Below are 17,233 nucleotides of genomic sequence, written 5' to 3'. Positions count from 1 at the left end.
TATTATATTAAATCTAGCATATCACAACTTCCTTTATTCTCAAGAGAACAGCACAAATACTACTATGGTTATTGTTAGGTTCGAAGTCATGTCCAACCCATTGCGACAATGATCCTCCAGGCCTTCCTGTCCTCTACCATTTCCCGGAGTCCATTTAAGTTTGCACCAACTGCTTCAGTGACTCCATCCAGCCACCTCATTCTTTGTCGTCCCCTTCTTCTTTTGCCCTCAGTCGCTCCCAGCATTAGGCTCTTCTCCAAGGAATCCTTCTTTCTCATGAGGTGGCCAAAATATTTGAGTTTCATCTTCAGGATCTGGCCTTCTAAGGAGCAGTCAGGGCCGATCTCCTCCAGGACTGACCGGTTTGTTTGCCTTGCAGTCCAAGGGACTCGCAAGAGTCTTCTCCAGCACCAGAGTTCAAAAGCCTCAATTCTTTGATGCTCGGCCTTCCTTATGGTCCAGCTTTCACAGCTATACATTGCAACTGGGAAGACTAAACACACTTTTGTTGGTAGGGTGATGTCTCTGCTTTTAACTATGGTTAACCCAGGTTTATTTATTTATTCACAAATATCTGAACACTTAGCTCATTCTATCCTGTTCTTCGTTCTCAAGAACATAAGAAGAGTACTGCTGGATCAGGCTCGTGGTCCTTTTAGTTCAGCATCCTGTTTTATGCTGTGGCCAGATCTAACAGCCACAGCATGGAGGTCAAGGCCTTCCCCTGTTACAGCCCCCTGGAACTGGTATGCAGGGATTTGTTGCATCTGCATATGGAGGTTATCTTAATGCAGTCAGTAGCCATTGTTGGAACTGTCCTCTCTGAATATGTCTAAAGGTAAAGGTATCCCCTGTGCAAGCACCGAGTCATGTCTGACCCGTGGGGTGACGCCATCTAACGTTTTCATGGCAGACTCAATACAGGGTGGTTTGCCAGTGCCTTCCCCAGTCATTACCATTTATCCCCCAGCAAGCTGGGTACTCATTTTACCGACCTCAGAAGGATGGAAGGCTGAGTCAACCTTGAGCCGGCTGCTGGGATTGAACTCCCAGCCTCATGGGCAGAGCTTTCAGACTGCATGCCTGCTGCCTTACCACTCTGCGCCACAAGAGGCTCATTCTGAATATGTCTACGTTTCCCTTTTAAAGCCATCTATGCATGTGGGTGTCACTGCATCCACTGGTAATGAATTCCACCATTTAGTTACTCATTGAGTAGAGCTTTTCTCTGCTCTGATCCTCTTGCCCATCAATTTTGTTAGATACTCTGGATTGTTGGTATTATGAGAGATGAAGAAAAAACATTCCCTGTTTTCTGGACCCCATGCATATTTGTACAAACCTTGTTTTAAATTTTAGAAATTTTGTTTTTTAGTGCCCTTTAAGTGGTTGTATCAGCAGGCAATATATGTTGCAGAATCACAGTGTTTCAAAACTGCAGTAAAAAAAAAACATATAGCTTGCTGCTTTAAAAAAGAGTCAGGCATAACAAAACATCTCCCAGCAGCTGAGGGACAGGTATGGGACTTACTGGACTTGTCAATAAAAGAAAACTTCTATGTAAAGAAGCAAAGGAGTCTATTTAGCAAATCTAGTTGCTTTTGTGAGTCCTTATGCAACAAAAGAAGTCCTCCAAAGACTAGAGCAAATGATTTTGTATTTTCTGGATCACTGCTTTTTCCCTTCCATTTATTTCTTCAATTTGCCTTATTTTTAAACTTATACCCATTATCATAAAAATAAGGCAAGAATTGAATAAATAAGAAGAAAGGAAAAAGCAGAGTCCCAGAAACTTATCCTCACTATCCGTTATTGTTTCATGTGTCTTTTTTTTCCCCCGCTTGGAGATTTAGTTTGATCCTCGTTTTCAATTTACATAAGTATTAATTGGTCCTTGGGAAAGTAGGGATTTAAGGAAGCTTTTGATTGAGATATTGCAAAACCTAATATTAAAAAAAGCAGAAATATTTGTGTTACTAGGTCACTTACACTGTATGGTGTGCCTGTTTCGGAGTGTTTTATGGATTATGAATCGTGTTTGTAGAATTTGCTGAGCGGAGTGAGTTTTATAGTCCAGCAATCAAAGACCATTGTGTTAACTGTAACACTAGCACAAAGTATCAGACCTCCAGTTGCATTCCCCCTGTAACTGCCTCAGACAACTGGAATGTGTTTCATTATCCAGAAAACCAGGATGAAAGGTAAACTGGCAGTCTGGCCACCTTTCCAGATTTTTCAGATACTTGTGGTGTTCATCGATGAATCTGCAGCAACATGGTTGAAACATGCTCCAGCATCTGAGTCAGCAGTTAAGATAAGGATGCCATGAAGCTATAAGGCAGAGATAGTCAAACTGCGGCCCTCCAGATACCCATGGACTACAATTCCCATGAGCCCCCTGCCAGCAAATGCTCTTGGGAATTGTAGTCCATGGACATCTGGAGGGCCGCAGTTTGACTACCCCTGCTATAAGGATTACAAGACTTCCAGTTATCTTAGCACACCAGAGTGCTTTTTATTTAGGTGGTGCTGTGACTCAGCACTTTGCAGACATTGTGTCAGAGATCTCTGGAATGAACCTGTAAGGTGGGTCTGTAAGATACTTTTCAACATACAGTGGCAGGGGCTGAAACGGTGTGTTTGAGCACTGGCCATAGATTTGGCAGATGTGGGCTGGGGTACCACTTTTGCCATTGGAGAAGTTTGTGTTTCTAAGCTTTGGCAGGAATGAGAGTAACTAACCTCTCTAAAGCACTTGGCAATGTTAGTAATAAGTGGTAGGTTTTGCTATTCTGTGGTTTTTTTCTGACAGGGAAAAGCAAAGTGTGTTGCTTCACATCCTGTGGGCATCTTAATTTACCATGCAAAATGACTCGTTGAACTTCTGTTCTTTCTGTTGCTTCTAAATTTGGAATGACTCATGAATATACTTAGGAAATCAAAACATATTCATTTTATGCCACCTCTCCTTGCCAGTTTTTTCATGTAGAAAATCTTACTGTGTGCACAGAGAATGCAGAGCTGTAACAATAAAAGAAGCATGGTGCAAAACCAGCAAGTGGCACTCATTCCTGCTAATGGCAGCTTCAGCGTCTAGGGATGAGCACAAAGTAGCTCATGAGCCAAAATTAGGCATGCACTTGGGCCGGTTTGGAGCCCCCGAAGCCTCCCTCCCCAAATATTTATCAGACATTTGTCTAGTTTGGCTGTTCAGGGCTGTTTCATCTAACAACTGAATGGTGTGGAGTCTGCAGCTGAGTTGTTAGATTTAACTCGCTGCTGGCCATTTAAAGTTAACAGTCTGGTGAGTCCGTCAATCAGCTGTTAGGTAGAAATAGCTCTGAGCCATTTCACTGGTCGGTTTTAACCCTCCCCCACTTTGAAGCAGGCGGAATCAAAGTGCGTAAGTTAAATGGCTGGCAGCCATTTCACCCTTCCTGGATGATTGCCCCCCCCCCAAAGCCAGAAGAAAAGGGGAATCAAACTTTCCAGACTGGTTCAGTTTGCTTGGGGGCCTTTTGCCTTGTTTCAGTTTGTATGCAGAAGGCCCCAGGTTCAGTCCTTGGCATTCCCAGTAAAAAGCACGCACTGTAACCCGCCATGAGCCTTGTGGGAGCGGCGGGTAAGAAATCGAATTAATTAATTAATTAATTAATTAATTAATTAATTAATTAATGAAGGGGATCAGGTATCAGGTGATGTAAGACTTCTACCTGAGGCCTCTCTTCCCTATTTAAAGATCCGTGATGGCAAGGGTGATGGCCAGTCCTTAAAGAATGGCTGCCAGTTCTGTCTCATATCCAATATACATATGCATGTAATACAACTGAAATTAGAATGGATTACAAAATTAGAAAACGGTACAGTAAAACGGTAATAAGACATAACTTTAGAAATGCAAACACTGGGTTGCAGAAATGAGAAGACAGTGCAGTAAGAACAAGAAATCCATCCAATACACAGTAGCATATACTACAGCCCTTATTCCTTTGTAAAACTTCCATTGTCATTGATTAACTCTGAACCCACCCTATCCTACCCTTACCTGTCCACTAAAAGCCAGTTTGGATAAAGTTGTTTACCATTTTTTTTTTTACAAGGAGCAACTATTCCTGAGCTTTGTCAAGTCTCTTTGTGCCTTTGTGTTTCTGACCTGATGTGCGGATAAAAATCTTGGCAGGGTGTTCCTCACCCATCTTGTTGGTGGGTTGCTTGTGATGGCTGCTGAGGTTGCTCCCTCATGGGGAACTAGCCAGTCTTCGTGCTCCATGCGTGCTACCAAGACACATTTATGTGAAAGCTGCCAATAGAACAACCATCACAGGCAACAGCGAAAGCTGCCTTCGTGTGGTTTAAAGTGGGTGGGGGAGGATTTAGATGGTGGGTTCCATCTGCCCAAGAAAGTCTTGTAGGAGCTCTGCTGCTTGTGCATTAAGTGCCATCAAGTCACTGCTGGCTTATGGTGACTGTGAATTAATGACCTTCAGAACATCCTGTCATAAACACCTTATTCAGGTCTTGCAAACTGAAGACTCTGAGATTGAGTCCTTCCATCTCCTGCTAGGTCTTCCTCATTTTCTGCGGCCTTCAACTGTGAATCCAACCCATTGTCTACAAGAGAAACCACCTTATGATATCAGCTTCTTATGCTTCTTGTGTTTGACTTCTTGGTCTGCTTTTGGGTTTTCTTCTAATTTTCTAACCTGCTTCCAGTCTCCACTGTTTTGGGAAGCTGTTTATGCTGCTCAGTGCTTTTATGCACCAGCTGAGGTTTTTACTGCTGGGTTTTAAAACTGTAAACAACTTGTGACATTTTGTGTCTTGATTATTTTTCACTTTGTCAGCTGCCTTGAGCAGGTTTTCTGAAGAGCTGGCAGAATTTCCTTTTCTTAAATAGTTAAGCCCTTCTTCATGTAATTCATAATTAATGTGCAGAATTTGTTGATGTGAGCTCTGCCCAGCTGAGATGCTTGTTCGCCTTCACTTCTACTTGTCCATAAAAATCAGGCATAGTAGAAACTGATGTCCACCTTCCAGATAATGAGGAGCTCCCATCTTCTCCGGATGGCCTTCAGCAGGAACTACTGGTGCTGCTTATGAATCTGTGTTTTAAATTCCTAAAGACTTAGTTTTTCATGCATCTCAGAGCAACTCTTCTTTCCATCTATGTAACATATTTTCGGCAGTTGTCTCTTCACTGGCCACAGTTTAATGGGGAAAGACCATGATCCTACTGGGAACTGAAACAGAAAACTTCAAAGAATTTTTCATAGGTGTCAGTGTACTTCTCAACTTCTCAGCCTCCCTTATGCTTTTGAAGTATGTTGTTTTGCTGCGGAAGATAATGATGGAACAACAACTCTTCAAGGTTCAGAATCTAAAATTGTTACAGCAGTCTTGATTTTCCATGGCATCTTCTCTGTTGGGAAGCACTTTTCTTTTCTTTTTTTTGTACATGTGCAAAGACCAATAAAAGAACAGGCATGTTTGCATTTTTATAAATTGGCTGCAGCCGTGAGCCACTTAGCGCAAAGTAATTTGGCTAAATTTGCCCATTTCCTTTCTCCTTTCTCTTCCCCATTATGGCCTAAAAATTCAGGACTGGTGATCGAGACGTCTCAATTTGATTTGTAGTTAATGAGTAGTTGATGTTAACATGGGGATGAAAAATCACTGTAATTTCATGCTGTAGCTATAGATGAGTCTGGAAAATACTTTTCTAAGAAAAGACCATATGAACAGAGTGGTCTGGATGGTTTGTTTTGTTAAAGTGATACCATATGCTTGTTGATTAACAAGTTGTCAGGATATTAGAAGATCTTGGCTGCTTCTGTGGAGGAGCATCTGTTTTCTACATTGTTTATCTAACTTGTATGAAGAGTTTGCCAGATTGGAGGTTTCTCTACATAACAGACATAACTTTCCATTGGGGTTTGTGTTTACGCATGTGGATGTCTGCACATTCCATAGGCTACACTGGTGTGTGTTGCCAGGACGAACACACAGTGACATTATTCAACGCAAACCAAGTAAGACTGGAAAGGAAAAATGAATACTAGGAGAAATGGTTCTCCTGCAAGTCAACATTGTTCTTGCATTATGTCATATCTGCCCTTATGTTGCATGTTTTCCAGCGTCATCCAGCGATGAGCTCCAGTAACCAACGAAAGAAGTAAAAAAAAAAAAAAGTTGAGTATGAACTTCCAAGAGTAGCTCCTTTGGTTTGTACAGCTGGACATGCAACGAGACTTGGGAATGAATGTATAATGTAAATCCAGACACAAAAACAAAGGTCATGTGACCAAGCTCTTTCCTCCAATCTCTTTCTATATTTAGGTTTGTTTTTTGGCCTGAGTAGTGAGGAGATTGCCCGCCCCCATCATTGGTAGCCACTCCCCCAATAACTTGGCAGGGACTGAATTAAACAGTGTAGTCCAGAATGCATTCTTCTTTCTTGGCTGGTGAGACATTTGTTACCCTTTCTGTCACATTAACTTGTTGAGTTCAGGATGTTTTCACGTTCACTGTGGATGCTGCTGCCTCTGATGCTCAAGAGCAGGGGTAGTCAAACTGCGGCCCTCCAGATGTCATGGACTACAATTCCCATGAGCCCCTGCCAGTGAATGCTGGCAGGGGCTCATGGGAATTGTAGTCCATGGACGTCTGGAGGGCTGCAGTTTGACTACCCCTGCTCAGGAGGAAAGGCCTCTGTGTGTGTGGCTTAGGTACCATTTTTCGTTGTTGCTTTGGCTTCCTGTTTGTAAAATCAAGATGAAGGATGGCTTTTAGAAAGGGCTGTGTTGTTCTGTGTTGTTCTGGCCAACACCTGAGTGATTCTTGTCTCAGCAGCAGTTGAGGTTAGCTGAGGCTGTTGAAAGAACTCTAGACTCAAATAGCAGGCAATTTACTAGTCCTACTTATGAACTGAAACCAGAGATTCCTGACCTTTAGAGTGAAGTTCAAGGATTCTTTCTAAACATAGGAGCAGGAAAAGATCTTATTTCTGAAAGATACCCTTAAACGAGGAACTGACAGCTTATATTTGTTTGCACTTTTCTTGCTTCTGTCTCTTGGTTTTTCAACACATGGTTAAAACATAATGTTAACTCACTGAGGAAAATTAGCAGAGGCCCTTTCTTTTTTAACAGGTTCATGCAGCCTCTAGGTTCATACAGGTTCATGTAGCCTACAGTTACTGTCTTTCATGCTCATCATGTCTCTGGATTTTGTAGCCGGGGCTATCCATCTTTGATGTAGCCTTCATGTAACTTTGGACTGGTTTAATCCGTTACCGGAATTCCAGGACTTAAGTAGTTATGTTGAGTCACTCAGTCAGATAGACTAGCGATCCCCAACCTGTGGGCCGCAGACCACATGTGGTCCTTCGACTAATTGGAGGTGGGCCCCGAAGGACGCCTTTCCCCCCCCCCGGCCCCTTACTTCATCCCCCCCCAGCCCTTTACAACACACTTCATTGTTGTGGCGTGTCTGTATCTTATTTTGAAGGGATGTTTAAACATTACCATAGCAATCAGAGAGCATTAGGGCAGTGGTTGAGAGTAGAGGAGTAAACTACCCCCCCCCACCGGGCATCAGTAAAAGGTGTTGAGTGGTCCCCGGTGATAAAAAGGTTGGGGACCACTGAGATAGACAATTGACTTGTAAGGTCTCAAGTGACAACCTGTTATAATACAATCTCATATTGTTGTAGGTGGTATCTTAATGACTACAGAGAATAAAAGATTTCTTAGCCTCAATTATTTAGGTCATTTGGGATCAGTTCCCAGCCCCTATGAGAAGCTAACGATGAGGAAGCATCAATCCAAGAGTGGGCTACTGCTCAGATCCACAAATTGTTTCATGAAAGATGTTGAATGACTGGGGTCTTATTAGTGATACTTTTCCTTCTTCATTCTTCCTCAAAACCCATCAGGGAAATGGAGAATGAGCATGTGCAAAACCTTGCATTTTCTACTATGTCTGATCTCTGAGAAGGTATTCCTTTTCACAAGCATAAAACCACTGTTTGATTCAAGTGGGTAACCATGTTGCTCTGAAGCAACGCAACAAAATTTGAGTCCAGTGGCACTTTTAAGACCAATTTATTTTTATTCTGGGTACAAGCTTTTGTGCATGTACACACTTCCTCAGATATACCATAGGGTACATGCACATGAAAGCTTAATAACACTTTCTTGTCTTAAAGGTGCCCCTGAACAAACTTTGCTTTCTTTTTGTTTGTTATTCAGTGGGCTAAAAAAGAATGTCTTTCCACTTTACTTTCACTAGAATATTATTTGAACCGGCAAAGGAAGCTTTAAAGGCAGCCATGCGAGGTCTGGGCCCAGTATATCTAAGGGATTGCCTTTCTGCCTACATCCCTCAAAGAGCCTTGCGCTCTACCACTTCCAACCTCCTGGTGGTCCCTGTCCCCAAGGAAGCCCACTTGACCTCAACCAGGGCCAGAGCTTTCTCCATCCTGGCCCCCACCTGGGGGAACAAACTCCCAGAGGAGTTCAACTCGAACAGTTCCACAGGGCCTGTAAAAGGGAACTCCTCCACCAGGCATTTGGTTGAGGTCAATTCAAACCACTGCTTCCCACCGCCCCCCCCCCAAGCCTCCCTCCGACAATCATTACAGATCCACCCAAACCATTTGGCCCCAGTTCGAGTTAATGTTCCTAGTATTCCACTATTCTACAATGTTTATTACTATCACTATCTTGTTGTAATTGTTATTGTTGTTACCGCATCACTAAACTGAGTTACATAAAACTGTTCCCGTTTTATGTAAACCACCCTGAGCCTTCGGGGAGGGCGATGTATCAATAAAATAAAATAAATAAATAAAATAAACATTCGTTGGAAATGCTCATTTTTTACAGTCTTGAGTTTATCCAAAGTAGGTGATTAAAGGTAAAGGTAAAGGTATCCCCTGTGCAAGCACCGAGTCATGTCTGACCCTTGGGGTGACGCCCTCTAGCGTTTTCCTGGCAGACTCAATACGGGGTGGTTTGCCAGTGCCTTCCCCAGTCATGACCGTTTACCCCCCAGCGGCAAGCTGGGTACTCATTTTACCGACCTCGGAAGGATGGAAGGCTGAGTCAACCTTGAGCCGGCTGCTGGGATCGAACTCCCAGCTTCATGGGCAAAGCTTTCAGACGGCTGCCTTACCATTCTGCGCCACAAGAGGCTCTAAGAAAGTAGGTGATTATGGGGAAGGAAAAGGAAGAATATAAAAACTGTACCCTGACTATGATTTCTATTAACATGCACCACTGAGAGCAACAGAGAAGGAAAAGCGAGGAGCAGCGTATTGTAGACTGACAGCGTGACATTTCCTGCTTTCCCTCTTGTCTCCTTTCTGTGAGTGAGATTCAGTCATTCTTGAGCCCATGAGATTTAATTGGGAAAAACTCCAGAACATGCTGGGATTTAAGGAGGAGAACCTGTGCTGAACCCGTCCAAATCAATGGGACTTAACAGGACTGAAGTGTGTCCAGATCCTGCCCTGTGTTTCAAAGGGAGCATCACCCTCGTACAACATTGAGCTTGCTGCAGCAGTCTCTCATGGCTTTCATCTCACGTTAACCTCCATCTGACCCAGTGAAAACCCACAACTTTTAAGGTGTTATCTCGAGAATCTCCTCGGGGAAGTTTGAAGAGTTTCTCTGCCTTCTCCTTTGGAAGACAGTTTTGGCGGTTCGCAAATACTATTTCCCATGATGTGGGCAACTTTTCATCTTTCCTTTCCCTTTCGATCTTCGCTTGTTTTAAGATGAAGGTTTTTTTTGTTTTGTTTTTTTAATCAAAGCTAGCTTGCTGCAGTTTGCGATGTTTCATCTGCATTCTTACTCGGTTGCTGCCTTGTTAAAACTCAGTCAGCTACAGTCGGTGTTCTTTGGTGCTTTGAAAGGGTGAGAAGAATTTTGGGTAAGTCTCTTTTAAGCCAGCCAACCACAACATTTTCCAAGAGAGGGAGAGAAGCTGCTTATTTTGTGTGGGTGTTGTGTGTGTGTGGGGGGAAGGGGTGAGGGATAACTTTTTGACTTTGAAATATCTCCAAATGAAAACAAACAGTTCCTGCTTGTTTTGAGAGGGTGGGTTGGGAGAGAGCTAGGAATCCAAGGAGTGGAGAAACTCAATATTTAGAAAGTTTTCAGGGAAAATATTGTGTGAAAATGTGCTTGTCTTTGTTCTACAATATAATTTTGCATGGTCTCAGACAAGTGAGATTAAAATTCTGGGAAGTGATCTATTTGTATGCCTTTGGGGGGCATAAGAGAGACTGTATTTGTTTGGCTAGGCCTGCTGTATGACTCATTTGTCTGTGTCCATGCAGACGCCATCTTTTCCCCTGACCTCTTGGACTTGTCCATAGGTTTCCAGACACCTGAGCATCCACTGTAAAAAGTTGCCTGCTGTATTATTTTAGCTTTGGGGTTTTATGGTTTCGTAACTACTTTTGCATTGATCATTCTCATCGCTCCCGGCCCTAGGGAAGCACGCCTAGCCTCGACCAGGGCCAGGGCCTTTTCGGTCCTGGCCCCCACCTGGTGGAATGAGCTCCCGGGTGAGCTGCGGGCCCTGCGGGACCCTTTAACATTCCGCAGGGCCTGCAAGACGGAGCTCTTCCGCCAGGTCTATGGTTGAGGCTGGGGCTGCCGGGGTACATCGACTGCTCTCCCCCGGGCTTCTTGAACATCGTTGACCTCCTTCTCCTCCACCCCCCCCTTTTTTAGGAATGGGGGTAGGAAGGGGATCTTATTATTGTGCTGCCATGTTGTGACATTTTAAAGTCTTTTAATGGGAGTTTTAATGGGTTTTTTAAGATATTGTAACCCGCCGCGAGCCATTTGGGAGTGGCGGGAAATAAATCGAAATAATAATAATAATAATAATAATAATAATAATTGTTTTCTGCCGAGAGCGCTGAAGAAATTTAAAGGTTCCATTTCAGGAGCCCCCAGACGTTGGCAGTTCTGGCAGAGCTGGTGGAAAGTGTTATCATGCAACAATTGCAGGGTAAACTCCAGCGGGTCTACTCAGAATCCTACTCAAGCTTACTCAGTTGGGATTACTTCTGGGGAAATGTCTTTGGGTTGCATTGTCATTGGTTTATTGCAGGCCTCATGAAACCCTGGGGTTTCTTGATAACCTTGGAAGGGCTTCCTGAATAGGTGGGAGTTAATTATTTTTTAAAATATATTTTAAAAATTTGTTAAACATTTATCAGTGATAGGACCGTAAATTGACATGTTGACCTGCTCCCCCTCCCCAAATAGCCAGTGATGGGCCTGGAGGGGGTGGGAAGGGGCCCCAGGTGGGCATGTACACAGCTATGCTTCCCAACCATATTATTCATGATGGCACCACTTCTGGGGTTTCTTGAAGCCTGAAGAATTTTTCAGGGGTTTCTCAGTGTTACAAAAGGTGTTAAAAGCTGGTTCATTGATTTCATTTCTATCCCACCTTTCTTACTGCCAGACACCAAAAGCAGTTTATGTCACTCTCTTGTCCTCACAATGACTCTGCGAGGTAGGTGGGCTGAAAGTATGGGATTGGCCCAAAGGTGCTGTGAGTCTCCTGGATTGTACTCCAACCAATACCACACTGGCTGTCAGTGTGAACAAGTTCGTAAGATGCAAACTTTTAATACGAGGCATACATGGGGTTCCTCACAATCATGACCCCCTTAGTCCATTTTTGTCTTCATCCACAGGGAGTGACCCTCCAAGGTTTCAGGGAGAGATATGGCATGTCCCTTTAAAATAAAAATCGAGTGCCTTAAAAAAAATTATTTGGGGGCTGGGGGAGTGGGGGGAGAAAGTTTCAGTCCACAAGAGAACTGCTGTGCTGTGATTGGTGCCAAGCCAAGGAGCAGAAGGAGAAGTGTGTTTTGCTTTCCCTTACAGCCTCATCAGGAGGCAAAAAGCCACAAAACGTGGAAGGGGGTCTCCCTTGCGTTTTACACTTCCGTGCAGAAATTGTGAGGATTGGAGTCTACGTGACAGATTGGCAATATTCAGCGGGAGCCAGCAGAGGAGATAACAATATGAATAGCAATCTCTGTAAGCCTTGAATTTCAATCCATATATTATGCACTTTAAATAAAATAGATGTTGAATGAGGAATTCTTAAATGGCGTAAAAAGAGCTGCATTTATGCCTGTGTCTTATTGTTGCCACTTCCCCCTCAATTAATTCATATTTTCTTATCACGCCATGAGTAAAATGGTCTGATTTTTTTATATAGCTGGTGACAGCACCTTCGAGATTAAGTGGAAATTGGTATGTGCCCAAGTAAAAATCTGTGGGAGACTCCTGTTGACGAAGACCTGCAAAAAACCTGAAAATACTCTTGTTTGCGTTAATGGAATCTGTGAGCCTCCGTGTTGAGCTCACTCATCCCCAAATGTGGAAAAGTTACAACCAGATCGTAAGCTCTGCAGAACTTTCTCAAGGAGCTAGACCAGGGGTAGTCAAACTGCGGCCCTCCAGATGTCCATGGACTACAATTCCCATCATCTCCTGCCAGCGAACACTGGGAATTGTAGTCCATGGACGTCTGGAGGGCCGCAGTTTGACTTCCCCTGAGTTAGACAATAGATGGACCAGACGCAATTTGCCGCCTACCATTTCCCCAAACGCGGGCTGGCAGGATGTGACGTCTGAGTTCTGTCAGAATCAGCTCTTTAATTGGTGGTCCAGAGTGAGCCAGAGAAAGCCTACTGAAGCCATTTCATTAACTGAGTTAAATATTTTGTGGTGCTCTCGTTTATTCAGTACGTACTTTTAATGATCACTGGCTTATTGACATGTTTATTTACATTTATACTCCACTTTTCCCCCTTTGGGGAATCAAAGTGGCTTACAATGTTCTCCTCTCCTCCATTATATCCTCACAACAGCTTCCTTGTGTGTGACAGAACCAAGATCCTTCAGCAAACTTCTATGGTAGACTGGAGATTCGAACCTGGCGTCCCTTAGATCTTAGTCTGACACTTTAACTACTGCACCACGCTGGCTGCCTTGAATCTAACTCAGGTCCAGATTCGGATCCAGTGGAGACATTTGTTCAAATGGAAGAGTGATTTCCTCCTTTCCCTCATTCCAGCTGCAGACAGACCCAGCATCGGGACTGAGGTAGGGAGGTCCTACTTCACAGATGGAAATCCCTCCCATCCACAGAAACCTTTGCTGGATCCCCATACTACAGTATTTCCTCAGTGTGTTACAATATAATGCAGTACACATGCAGCCCCTTTTCTCGTCAAGTATATCTACAGATGGACCATAGAAAACAGGGCCCTGTTTTCCTTCTAATGTTTGAGCAGGAAATACCAGAAAGGGGCTAACTAGTATGCAATGGCCAAGAGTGTGTAACATTACTGGTATTCTGCTCCTGTCTCCTGCTCGTGTTGCAGAACAAAATTTGCCAAGTACTGGATTTATGCATTACAATCAGTCAAAGAACAAGAGCAGACATTCTGCGTGGTAGCTTAGCAATAGCAGTCTCCACTGAGAGCTAGACATCTAGACAAGAGTTGATCTGTTTTATTTCTTTTATATATACCTGCTGTCATGCAATGGGCTTGCAGAATCGGAGCCACAAAGTGGACACATCCATATTCACTATATCCTTAGCTGTTTATACAAGAGAAACTACTTTCATTTCCCCTGCTCGGTAGGAAGTTCCACTTCAGGTGCTGTGGAATGATGGGAATTGTATAGTTCTACAGTGCTTGTGTCAGCTGCAGACAGAGGAGAGGGAAAGATTGCCATGTATAATACATGCTCCTTTTCAAATGCATTTCTACCCTTAGTGGGATGTGAAATGTTCTAAAAATCTGGCTTTCAAGTAGCTGTCCATTTCAATTTCCAGTTCCATTTAAACTCCCAGGCTCTTCAGTAATGCCCAGAATCTCCTTATCACCACTTCATCTGCTTTTATGAAACCACCTCTCCCATATCACATCCTCCTAACCTATGAAGAAAGCCAGGTCGAATGTGGCTCTTTCCAGAAACCATGAATGGAGGCTTAGGAGCAGCCTTCCACAGACATTTCAGATGTCACAAAGATCTGAAGAGTGCAGAAATATTTGTGATATGTGCCCCTGCTTTTGTGACACCCAACTGGAAATAAGAAATTGACTTTCAGACCTTTGGGGGCCTTTCCATAGCCCTTGGATGCAAGAACACACTCTCTCTGACCGTTTCTGCATGTGGAATCTGTCCCTGGACAGCCTCTGGTCGCTGGCCATTTTTAGAGCCCTCTCCACATGGCTGTCCCATGGCTAGCTTGTGTTTTGCCCAGATTTGCCTCGAAATGAGGGAAATCACAAAAAGTGGATTTACAACTTTTATCTTGCATTCCATCCGTGAGCAACCAGGGACAGGCCCATATGGAGGGTGAAAGGCATGATAGTCTCTGCAGTGTAGTCCTGCCCTCACACCCGCCCTCCCCTCTCCATTTCCTGGTCTGAGTAGTTTTTTTAAATGATGCGGTCACATTGCAGTGCAACCGCAAAGCTACATTGTTAAATGTAAAATAAAATCTTCTGCAAAGTGTCCTTGGTCTTTTTGGGATCAGGCAGGCAAAACACAGTCCTGTTTATGTTTTCTGGAGGTGGGAAATGAGCTGGGGAAGAGGGGGTTGACGGGTGATCGAGGAGCCTTCTCCTGATCATACAGGGGTCTGACCGCTTTGTTTTTAAGCCAACCAATTACAAAAAAAATGACTTTTGGAGCCCCAGAGACCATATGCAGCTTTCTCACAACGCAGGCAGGAAAAACATACAAGGGTCTGAGCACTTTGTTTTTAAGCCAACCGTTTACACATTTACACAAAATGAGTCTTTGGGCTTCAGGGACCGTGTTCAGCATCTCAGAAATCCACCCAGACAGAAATAAAGTCCAAAAGAACACAAATCTCCAAAAGGGTGGGGGAATGCTGTATTGTTCTGGTGTTTCCCCATAGCAACGCGGAAGTGTTGTTTCTTATCAAAATGCATCTGTCTTGTGGCATTACCGCATAGCAACACAGAAGTGCCTTAGAAAATTAATTTGGGGGCTTGGGGGAGGGGGAGAAAGTTTCAGTCCACGAGAGAACCACCGTGCTGTGTTTGGTAGCTTGTCGTGATTAACAAGCCAAGGAGTGTGTGTGTGTGTGGGGGGGGGGAGTTTGGCTTGTTTTCCCTTGCAGCCTTGCCGGGAGCCAATAAGCTGCGATGGAGTAGAGGGAAAATGCAGGAGGGGACGCCTGTGAGGCAGGCTGCAAATGCGAGGTTTACAATGCTACATTTGCAAGCAGGAGGCCTCGTGCATTTTACCCCTCCATGCGGAAATGGTCTCTCTCTTTCTCTCCCCTCCACACTAAGCCGGCTTGCAATAGAAATTTGCAGAAAGGTTTCGTTTGTGTGGATGTGAATTTTCGTTCCACAGCTCAAATGAAACCAATTCTATTTCCCAGACATAGCTTGCTTTCCTTTGATTGTTTTGGAAAGTTAGTTTTCCTGCATATCTTCCCCATTACCAAGACATGACATCCATCAATGCTGTGACAAGCACTCTCCTTGATAGAGGAGTGATCCTTCAGTGCCATAGCACATAATTTTCATATAGGGTCTTTTGTTCAGTCTACCAGTTGAGCTTTTTGTTCGATCCCAGCAGCCAGCTCAAGGTTGACTCAGCCTTCCATCCTTCCGAGGTCGGTAAAATGAGCACCCAGCTTGCTTGCTGGGGGGTAAACGGTAATGACTGGGGAAGGCACTGGCAAACCACCCTGTATTGAGTCTGCCATGAAAATGCTAGAGGGTGTCACCCCAAGGGTCAGACATGACTCGGTGCTTGCACAGGGGATACCTTTACTTTTACCTTTACCAGTTGAAAGGTTTCAGGCAAGAGGTGTAGGAGAGACTTCCTGCCCCGATCCTGAAGAACGGTTGTCAGTTAGAGTGGATGGCCCTGGGATAGTTGGATCAGTGTCTTGGCAGATGGCAGTTCTTCAGACCCGTATAGCAAGCAGACGTACTTGTTAGTTGTTTTGGGTAGCCGAGCCCAGTGCAGCTTATTGAGCTATTCTCCACACCAGGGGTAGTCAACCTGTGGTCCTCCAGATGTCCATGGACTACAATTCCCATGAGCCCCTGCCAGCAAATGCTGGCAGGGGCTCATGGGATCTGTAGTCCATGGACATCTGGAGGACCACAGGTTGACTATCCCTGCTCTACACCTCCGGGTGCAGCCTAGGACCCTGTGACTTCCATCTTTCCTGAGCGTACGCCCCATTGAATAAAACAGAACTTACTTCTGTGTAGACCTTCTAGGGTTTCTTTCTGTATCACAAATTTAAGACTGCAGTCCAGTAAATAACTGCCACCAAGTATTAGGAAAGAATTTGAACTGCCGGTTGGTTCCATCAGTTCGGAACGAAAATCCATGTCTCGGTCGAAGCATCGGTGGGTAAGTGCATCACAGCCCTCCCTGTCTTGAGTCCTTTAGGCAAAACCCAGATGGCTCTGGAGATGGTTGTGAAGATGAATGTGAGAAGAATCACAGGGCAATATGCCCTAGAACTCTGTTTGCAGAAACGACAACATGAGATACCTTAGCGCCAAATATGGGCGCAAGCACGAGGCTTCCGGATACATTGCATTGACCGGCTGAACCTGCCTGCCTAGTTCAAACAGGACGGCGTGTGAAAGGCAGGAGGTGGCAGCTTTCCCCTCCGCCTTTGTTCATGTACGTTTGAACAGGATATGACTACATCTATTGCAAGCTGTGGTTGCTTTCTCCCTAATCAAGCCGTTTTAATTATCAGCACAGTGTGGGAAGGATCAAAGAGGCATTCTTTCTCTTTTGGAAGTTTACCAAAGGTACTAGGGAGTGTGGGAGCAGTTGTGAACTCTCCTCCGTGTGTCTGTGTGTTTACAAGTAGGAGGAAGGTCTTCAGAGCCATTCTTTTGGTAGGTGGAGTTCAGGACAGGCAGGGAGCCCAAAACAAAACAAAGCTTTGCAAAGAGAAGCGAGTTTGGCCCTTGAATTTTCAGACAGGAGTCAGAATCCATCTGTAATTGGGGGAAAGGCACAGGTTGAAACATTGTTTCCCTGCTAAAATGCCCGTTTGCTGTTGATAAACACTGTGATGTGTCTCCATTATGGACTCCTTCAAATATGGGACTTGTTCCCATGTGGAGATGATTCATACTGTTGCCAATTGTGGGTTAGGAAAG

General features: G+C 44.3%; 1 protein-coding gene and 1 long non-coding RNA gene across 12 annotated transcripts in view; both read left to right on the top strand.

Moving 5' to 3' along the window:
- Positions 1–17,233, top strand: part of KIAA1217 (KIAA1217 ortholog) — a 432,541-nt gene that overhangs the window by 199,360 nt on the left and 215,948 nt on the right. The window lies entirely within an intron of this gene.
- On the top strand, positions 9,156–14,601 carry LOC143820694 (uncharacterized). Its single transcript, XR_013225465.1, has 3 exons — positions 9,156–9,933; positions 12,256–12,438; positions 12,911–14,601. It is a non-coding gene; the product is annotated as an uncharacterized LOC143820694 (long non-coding RNA).

The sequence above is a fragment of the Paroedura picta genome, chromosome 11 (assembly GCF_049243985.1).
Source record: "Paroedura picta isolate Pp20150507F chromosome 11, Ppicta_v3.0, whole genome shotgun sequence".
NCBI lineage: Eukaryota > Metazoa > Chordata > Lepidosauria > Squamata > Gekkonidae > Paroedura > Paroedura picta.
Note: the sequence above shows the minus strand (reverse complement) of the source record. Positions and strands in the feature narration are given on the sequence as shown.